This window comes from Echinops telfairi, unplaced genomic scaffold (assembly GCF_000313985.2).
Source record: "Echinops telfairi isolate 266 unplaced genomic scaffold, ASM31398v2 ScPeMD7_443;HRSCAF=831, whole genome shotgun sequence".
NCBI lineage: Eukaryota > Metazoa > Chordata > Mammalia > Afrosoricida > Tenrecidae > Echinops > Echinops telfairi.
The window spans coordinates 10,972,899-10,981,564 of NW_022104341.1; the positions used below are offsets into that span (position 1 = coordinate 10,972,899).

An 8,666-nucleotide genomic window follows, 5' to 3' on the forward strand; every position below is an offset into this window, starting at 1 on the left:
ATTTAAGAATTAGAGGAAAATTGCATATTTCATTGTTACTACACTGCACTTCGATTTGCTCCTCACCTCCCCGCAGCCCTTCTGCAAGGGGATGTCCAATTTCCCCCGGATGGGCCCTGGGTCCCCACTCTGCACTCCCCCTCATTCACAATATTACGATTTTTTTTTTTTTGGTCTTTGATGCCTGATACCTGACCCTTTTCAATTGCTTAATAATCACTTGCTGGAGAAGATGCAGGCTTCCTTCACCCCTAAACAGTTACAGTGTTGGAAACCCGCAGGGGTTTACTATGAGAGGGCATTGACTAATGACAGTGAATTTTTGGAATAGTCCCTTAGCGCTAGTAGTTGCCATATTGGACATTACTGTTCTCGAGTATCTATTACTGAGCATACTTCAGTATTTGTCAGTAAAACCTTTTTCCACATTGTGTACTATATTCTCTCTTATGTGATATAAAAGTAAAATGTGATATTAATTATTATCTGTCTTTCATTTATGATTCTAGAAAACAGTTAAGCACTATGGCTAAAATAGTCTTTTTGAGTTTTAGCATTTTATTATGCTTTGGGTGAAAATTTACATAGAAAATTAGATTTCCTATAAGTAGTTCATAAGCAGAATATTGTGTGAAATTGGTTGTAATCCTTGCAAAGTGTTAGCACATTCCTTATTTCCTCCCTTGGTTTCCTGTCTCTGGTGTCCAGATCCTTGCCTGCTTTCTCATTATAAGTGAGTTTTAATCTATCAATATGACCTTTCTAGCCTTGACTCCTTATGCGATATAATTTTGGACTCTATATACCTCTGGCTACAGTTCCATTTTCTAGGACAGTCTATACTTGCCCAATGCACAAACTTAGGTTGGCATTAAGACATCATCATAGTGGAGGGAAGGGCCATTGGTGGTGCAGTGGTTTCCACCCTGGACTGCTAAGCAGAAACTCAGCCATTGGACACCACCGGCCACTGCTTGGGAGCAAGATGAGGCTTTCCCTGCTAGTAAAAATATACAGTCTCAGAAATGCACAGGGCCAGTTCTACCCTGTTCTATAGGGTCACTATGAACCAGAATCCACTCGATGGCAGTGAGTTTAGTAGAAGACCTAACTTTGGTCTTCTTGGGAGCGTCTTTAAGACTCCACCTTACAGTGTGAACTAAGTCACAGCATTTGTTTCTTTAGAGACATCTTTAAGGCTCCACGTTAGTAGATGGTGTGATACATCATCCTTTGCTCTCATTTGGACAAAGTAAAAAGAGGAATGCCACCATATAGTTCTAATATATCAACTCACCAGAACAGCCATATTTTTATTACTTGGCTGAGCTTTGTTTGAAGCAATATCTGCTGCGACTTTTGGATTTGTTTGGTTTCTGAGTCTGGTCCCTGCATTTGACTCATCTGTATTTAAGATTTGCGACTGAACATCACCCATCGCCACATTCCCTCAAAGTTTCATGAATTCCTGTGGGACATTTCAGGGAGTCACACATCCCAGGAATGTGAGGAATAGGAGGAGAAAAAGGAGCAAAACAGCATGTTGGAAGAGTTGGATATTTGGGATATCTTTAATCTCCAATCCTTTGAGACTAGTCTGGCATTAATTCTTCTAAAAGAAATGATGACCACAATAGGTTCTGGACAAAAGTTTCCTTGTTAATATCATACAATTGTCTGCAAATCTCCTGCCACAACCATTTTTAATTACCTTTAGCAAAATGTATGTTCTAATGCTATAACTTGATAATTCCCACCTCTGCTGGGTGACCTTTTTTGGAACTGGAACAAATATGGGTCCTGCAGTGAGAGCCAGTTGTTTTCAAGATTTCTTGGCGCAGCTGAGTGAGAACATTACCAGTTGTGTTCCTTTATTGAAACTTCCTAGTGGGTATTTCACCAATTCTTGAGCCTTAGTTTTTGTCCAGTGCCTTCTGTACAATGTGAATTATTTCCTTTAAAATCATTCGTTCTTGATCAGATATGACCTCCTAAAATGAATGAGTATAAACCAATTATTTCGGTACTGTGACTTTGCATTCCTTCCAGCTTCGTTTGATGCCTTTGACATACTGGCGGTGTCATGTATCAGTGTCACAGCAGCAGTCCAGGCAAAACAGTGCAACAAAATGAGAAGTGTCTGTTTCTCTACTTCTCACGTTATATTCCTCTATGCTCCCACCTAGGATCCCTCATTGTGTGATGCTTATAAGCTGGGTTGCAAACCTCAAGGTCACTTTTAAAACCATCACCTGCTCTGAGGGAAGAAGATGCTTTCTAGTTCCACAAAGAATTACAGTTTGGAAAACCCGCAGAGGCAGGTCTGTGCTGTTGGGTCACTGGGAGTCAATATCAGCTAGCCGGTGGTGAATTGGGAGTTCTTTCACCCACCTAGTGTTTCACAAAGGCAGCACTATTATCATTTTTGGTACCACAATATTGTATTTCCCAGAGTAAGAAATTTGTTATTCCTAGTCTTATCCAATATACTCTAATAACAATTCCCTTTTATTGTAAAACTCCAATCCCTCGCTGACATTTCCCAATAAACTAGGGTTGTGGTAGTGAGAACAATGTGCCCATAGTGATTATCATTGAAATTGTGATTCAGATGTTTACATTTAACTAAATCCCATATTTTCAGTCTTTTTAGTATTCTATATCTTAATATTAAATGTCATGAATAGGTATCTATCCTCCAGTGGGTTTTAGCATATATAGCTTTTTCTATTTCCATTTTGCAAAGCAGTTTAAATCAGACCTTCCAGGAAACTTCCATTTATATTTTTTGGCCATACATTCATTTGACTTACATTTTTTAAATAACTAAAACCTTATAGAAAGTGTGTGACATTTCAATGAATCTCTTTGTCCTGAACCATTTGAAGGAAGGCTGTTAACATAATACAATATCACCACTGAATATTTAAGAGTGTGTTTCTTATAAATGAGTAGGATCTTTTCTTACAAAATCTCAACATAACTCTGAAAATAACTTAGATGTCATTTCATAAGTAGCCCTGGTGGCACCATGGTTCAATGCTCAGCTACTGACCAGAAGGTTGGTTGCTAGAAGTCACCAGTCACTCTATAGGAGAAGAAAAAAATGCTGGTTTTCTGTTCATGTATGCATTACAACGTGAAGAATCCTCTAAGGCTATCATATGGGGTGACTATATGTCAGATTTCACTGGATGCCATGCAATGTTCTTTATCCTTTTTTGTTATTTTCTATTATAGGCTGTTGGACCAAGAAAGACTCAGAATCAACCTTGGCTATTGTTACTGCAAACTTTGATCAATTAACCTTTCAAAAGGTAATACCTGCAATTCAATATTATTTCAAATATCTCCAGAAGGATGAAACTTCCACAGATTCTAAAGTTTTATATATACTTCTTGTTTTGTATTGCTCTTCAGATGTGGGGAACATTATTCTGATAGCGTGTCTGTCAATCTTTCTCTTTGTTGTATTTGTGCTATGAAATCTCCTTTCTTCACTTTTGTAATTTTGTCATAATTTTCACCAAGGAAATTGTACGCCCTCCCTCCCCAAATATGCATGCATTGTATATCCTAACCTCTCTGCCTATCATCGAATTTCATTAGGAAAGGGTTTTCTTTGTTGGGTTAATGAAGCAGAATTAGCGAGAAATAAAAGAGATTGAATACGCAAGGAGAGAGAGGGTAAAATTGCCAAGTGGAAATCCCCAAGGTGCTGGGACATAATGTGAAGGGACAAGTGTCTAGACCAAGTCACCGCAGACAGAACACAGAGTAGAGATGCCGCCCTGGCTTCCACATTCTCATATATGTGTTCATCTATGTATGGTTGTATAGACATATATTATGGTATAATTCACGACTCTTTTATATTGATGCACAATGAGCCCCATTTTGGTCAGGGGAATTTCCTTCAAACTGATTGCTTAGCCTGTTTTACATCTTCCTATTATTCTCTGATAGGGTATTCTTTATTTTCTGAACAAACAAACAAAAAGAGCATTCTTTAATTACAGATAAAATAAAATATTTGGATCAATTTGTCCTTCTAATACCCAGTTTTGGAATTAATTTCCTCAACTTTCCTCAAATTATTCGTCTCTTGTAGTGATGAATAGTGTTTTAACCAACTTGTGGTGAAGTTACTGCGTTCTGGTCATGGCCTTCTACTCATAGGAACCCTATAGAACGAGGAGACCTGCCTCACATTATGGCATTTTTCTGCCACACCTTCCTCCATACATTAGATGGTGGTTTTGAACCTGTGACTTTGGGGTTAGCAGTCTAGCACTTAACTACTGAACAACCAGGGTTACTTGTCTGGTCATATTTGTACTTATCTGTGCTAATATGTTAGCCTGCATGCATACTCTCATGCCTTATATTAGTAGTTTCATTGATCTACTACTAGCTTCTAAACCAAGTGACACTGTATGTTCCGAATAGAACCGTGTCTTATAGTTTCTGAGACTGCAATTATTCAGAAGAGTAGGAAGTTATATATTTCTTTCTGAGCAGCTAGTATGTTTGAATCACTGACATTGCTATTAGAAACACGAGATTCAACCCATTGTATCACTAGAGCTTCTAACATGTACACAAACCTAAACAGATACAATTATTCATTTTTCCTAGGATGTTTGTAGCACTTTAAAAACTGAACTTACCGCCAGCTAGTCAATTCTATATCATAGAGACGCTATAGAACTGTACCTGTGGGTTTCTGAGACTATAACACTTTATATGAGTAAAAGCCTCATCTTTCTCACTGGCAGTGGCTGGTAGTTTTGAACCCTTGACCTTGAGGTTAGCAGCTCATTTTTTAACCTGCTGTGACACCAGTCTCCTAGTTCTGTAATAAGTGAGTATTTTCTAAAATGTCTCTCAATTCTGTCATTTCAAAGGAACAATACTGCTTATTCATTCATGTATAAACACTATGCACTCTGCCCCCAGCCCCCCAAACCAAACCAAAACAACTCAGTTTATGCTATAGATTACATCACTGGCAAACTGAAGGGGAATGTTTAGGTGAGCACAATTTTAAAACTGAAATCTCATGAGAGTCAATTGTTTTATGTAGTATCTGTGTACATAAAATCTGAATTTAAACACTATAAAATGGATTGATATTGTATATATGTGGTATCTGAATTTCTTGCCAACAAGGAGTTATGATTATTCAATGGAATGTTAAACTTTTATCAAATAAAGTTAAATTAAGTAATACTTTTGGACACTTCAGTATAGAGTTATGCATACAGATAAATCACGGTAAAAATATTTTAAGAGTCAAAGAATTATTGAGTACGATTTGGAGTGAACATGGTGTTAGGTGTCCTGGATACACAGATTTCAGATGCATTTACCTTGAAGAAGGTAGCTACATACTTATCTGGCAGAAGAGATACCATGATCACGAAGGTAGTTTTCCCAGGGCGAGGCTTATCCTTTGCACCCCGGATGTGCTGACCCCTGCGATTACCCCAAATGTGGGAAACTCGACTGCATAATTTGTGGTAGTGGGGGACTGCGTTCATGCTCTCCCCTGGTTTAAAAAAAAAGAAAAGAAAGTAGCTACATCCATAATTACTGTACAGTGGGATGAGGGCAACAAAAACAGTAAGCAATGGTGGGCGCATGCACAGGAGAGCTCTTCTATCAGTCATCAGGGAAGTTGTTTGATGAAATAGAGCTTCCTACTTGCTCCTTGAGCCAGACCTACTCCAGGGAGAAAGTTCCTGCAGCGACCCTGCTCCATGGAACAGCTGTCCTCCGAGGGGCTTCAGGCACCAGAAGGAGCGACTACAGACAGAACCAGGGTGGATAACCAGGCCTCTTTACAACACCATCCGGGTTCATCGCAGAGAGAGCAATGCCAGTGTCTGAGTTTGCCTCTGAGGAGCTGTTGTTTTCCTGTATTCAAAACCAGAGCTTTCAATCCCTTCAAATCAGGACCGTGAATAAAACAAAGAGCAGAAAACAAAATGTTCTTAGTCTGGGAACAGAGGCTGTGCAAAAATAATTTCCTCTTATCTTCCGCTACAGGGATGCATCTTCAGAAACATATGATTTAAGTTTAATTTACTTGCATTTCTACACTAGCAGGCCGTGTAACATATTGTGTTAGAAAGAGAAAAAAATCAATTAAATTAACCACGTTGACTGTCTATGCTTACAGAGTAAAATGGAGAATTATAATTAACAAGTTAACTATTTTAACATTCTTTAGTACACACATTTCTTTAAACCACTTAAAATTATTCATAGCCACAATTTTGTCTGTCTGTCTTTTAGGAATGTATGCTACATTTAGCCTGCTTATGTTGCACTGTATTTTAAGAAAGTACAAAGGCAATGTAAATGGCTTTTGAAATTATACTATTTCAGTCATCAGTTTAAACCTTTTTAAGGTTGCTGAATTTTTGTTTTTAGAGATTACAAAAAATATTTTAAGAGTCATTGTTCATTATAATGACTTCCAGCACAAACCTCAATGGGATTAAATATACTGCAAATATTTACATTCTTCTCAAGAATGGGGATCACAGGGTTAAATTCCTACATGTTGCAATAAGTATTTACCCTTCTGGTCAATAAATGCACTCAAGGACAACAGCAATTATTGTCAGTGTTCACAAACAGAAGGGTTACTTAATTGTGCAAAATAGACATTCTCTCTATAAACTACAGTGGTCAAGAAGGAAAGAAAAAAAGAAATGAATCGCTTTCTATTTTTATCCTTTTGCTCTATTTGTTTATATTTTTAAATCTCAAATTGTGTTTGCAGCAGATATGTAAGTGCCTATCCAAAAGCTAATCATCAGTATCCCTGAGGCCATGGAGAGGCAGTTTGAACTTCTGCCTCTGATGAAGGATGGGATGATATAGGAAGGCAGTATAAAGCACAGACCTTATGTAAATGACAGCAAGGAGACTTATGTCACCTTCAGAAAATAGCTTTCAATTCATGAATTGTTCAGAGAGCACTGAGAAAGTTGGATATTTACTCCCTGTTTAAGGTAGGCAGCTGATTAACCTTAACCTCTCACAAATCTCTCCCTCTCCATAATATTTTATCTTTCTTGTTCTTTTTCTGTTAATGCTAGTTCCTGACACCTAATTTCCTCCTTTAATAATTTGTTTTCAATTTTAACATGTTTTTGTTTCTCCATCCTGCCTATTCCCATTTATTTTCACGTCGGAATTCATTTTTATTTTCTGTCATTTGAAAAGGAGCACTGATGGTGAAGTGGTCACATGTTAGGCTGCTAACTGCAAGATCAGCAGTCTAAAACCACCAGACAGTGGAGAGAGAGTAGGAGGAGGCTTTCTACTCTTGTGAAGAGTTACAGTCTTGAAAACTCAAAAGGACTAGTCTACCCTGTCCAATAGAGTTGCTACGAGTCAGAATTGAGCCAATGGCAGTGAGTGAGTGATTTCAATTATTTGCTTCTCTCTCCTTTACAGATTTGAAAAAGCACAAAATAATAGAGTGAAAAAATACACATGTTTTTGCAAATTATAGATATCTGTGAAATCCAATAAATTGTATGCCAGTACTGTCAAAAAGAGTTTATAAATCTTGTGAACTCTGTAATTGTTTATACATAAGGTTTTGAGCCCAGGGCAGTTCAGGCAGCTAAGTAGCACTTCTTAAAGAATATCACAAGTCCTGGAGCATTCCTTTTAAGAAAATCATAAAGCGTTTTATGGTTCATTTTTTTCCTTTGTATGATACAACCTTCATCTAGAGGAACATTTGTTCTGCAAATTCTTTGTGTGCAAACTAGTTGTTTAAAGGCTGCATTATTTCCTTAGCTAGTCTTAAGAACAGTCTGAAATTGATGAGAAATTTCTCCAATCTCCATTGAAAAGATTGTGGTTACATGTTTTATGTGCTTTTCTTTTCCTGGTTACTTGAGGGCTTAGATTATATTTGTTATCTTTTCATGTCCAGAACTGAACACAATAAAGGAAACATATTCAGTGTCCAAGAAATATTTGCTGGGTTAAACTAAGTTGAAAACCAAGCTGTTGGATTGCTTTACTCAATCAATCACTTTACAGTCAATAACATATTGGTGTGGAATAAAATGATATACACAGTACAGACAGCACAGTTATTGCCATAGTAAATAGTTACTCTTTCATTGATTTTTTTCCCTACTATTATAATGCACCCACAAATTTATATTGTATATGTGTCTAATCTATGGCAAACACTATTCTGAGTACTGGGATACAGTGTTCACATCATCATGGGTCTGTGACTAAGGAGCTCACAAATCTACAGTGGGGATATATAGTATAAAGGCAATCTAACATAATGATATACATTCAGAGATAAACATAAGTACCAAGAAAGTACTTAAATTTAACTCTGCAGAGGAGTATGTAGAAAGGCTTCCAAGAGAAAAGCATATTTAAAATGCGTGCTTACCTTGTTTATCCAAAGGGCATCATAAAATCAACATTAACAAAGAAATGCTAAGGATATGTTGCATGAAAAATAATTTGTAGCAATAGAATGGATTATAATTCCATTACTGTACCTCTTCCTGTCCTTCAGAACTGAATAAACAAAGAAGAACACCTACAACAAATTAGCCTGCCTTTATTCTTACATAAACAATACTTGGATATTTTAAATAAGCTCATTG

The 8,666-nt window shown here is 37.2% G+C and overlaps 1 non-coding gene across 1 annotated transcript; it reads left to right on the top strand.

The window, feature by feature from the left end:
• Positions 1 to 5,390: 5,390 nt before the first annotated feature.
• Positions 5,391 to 5,554, top strand: LOC115870261. Its single transcript, XR_004046628.1, has one exon. It is a non-coding gene; the product is annotated as a U1 spliceosomal RNA (small nuclear RNA).
• Positions 5,555 to 8,666: the final 3,112 nt, after the last annotated feature.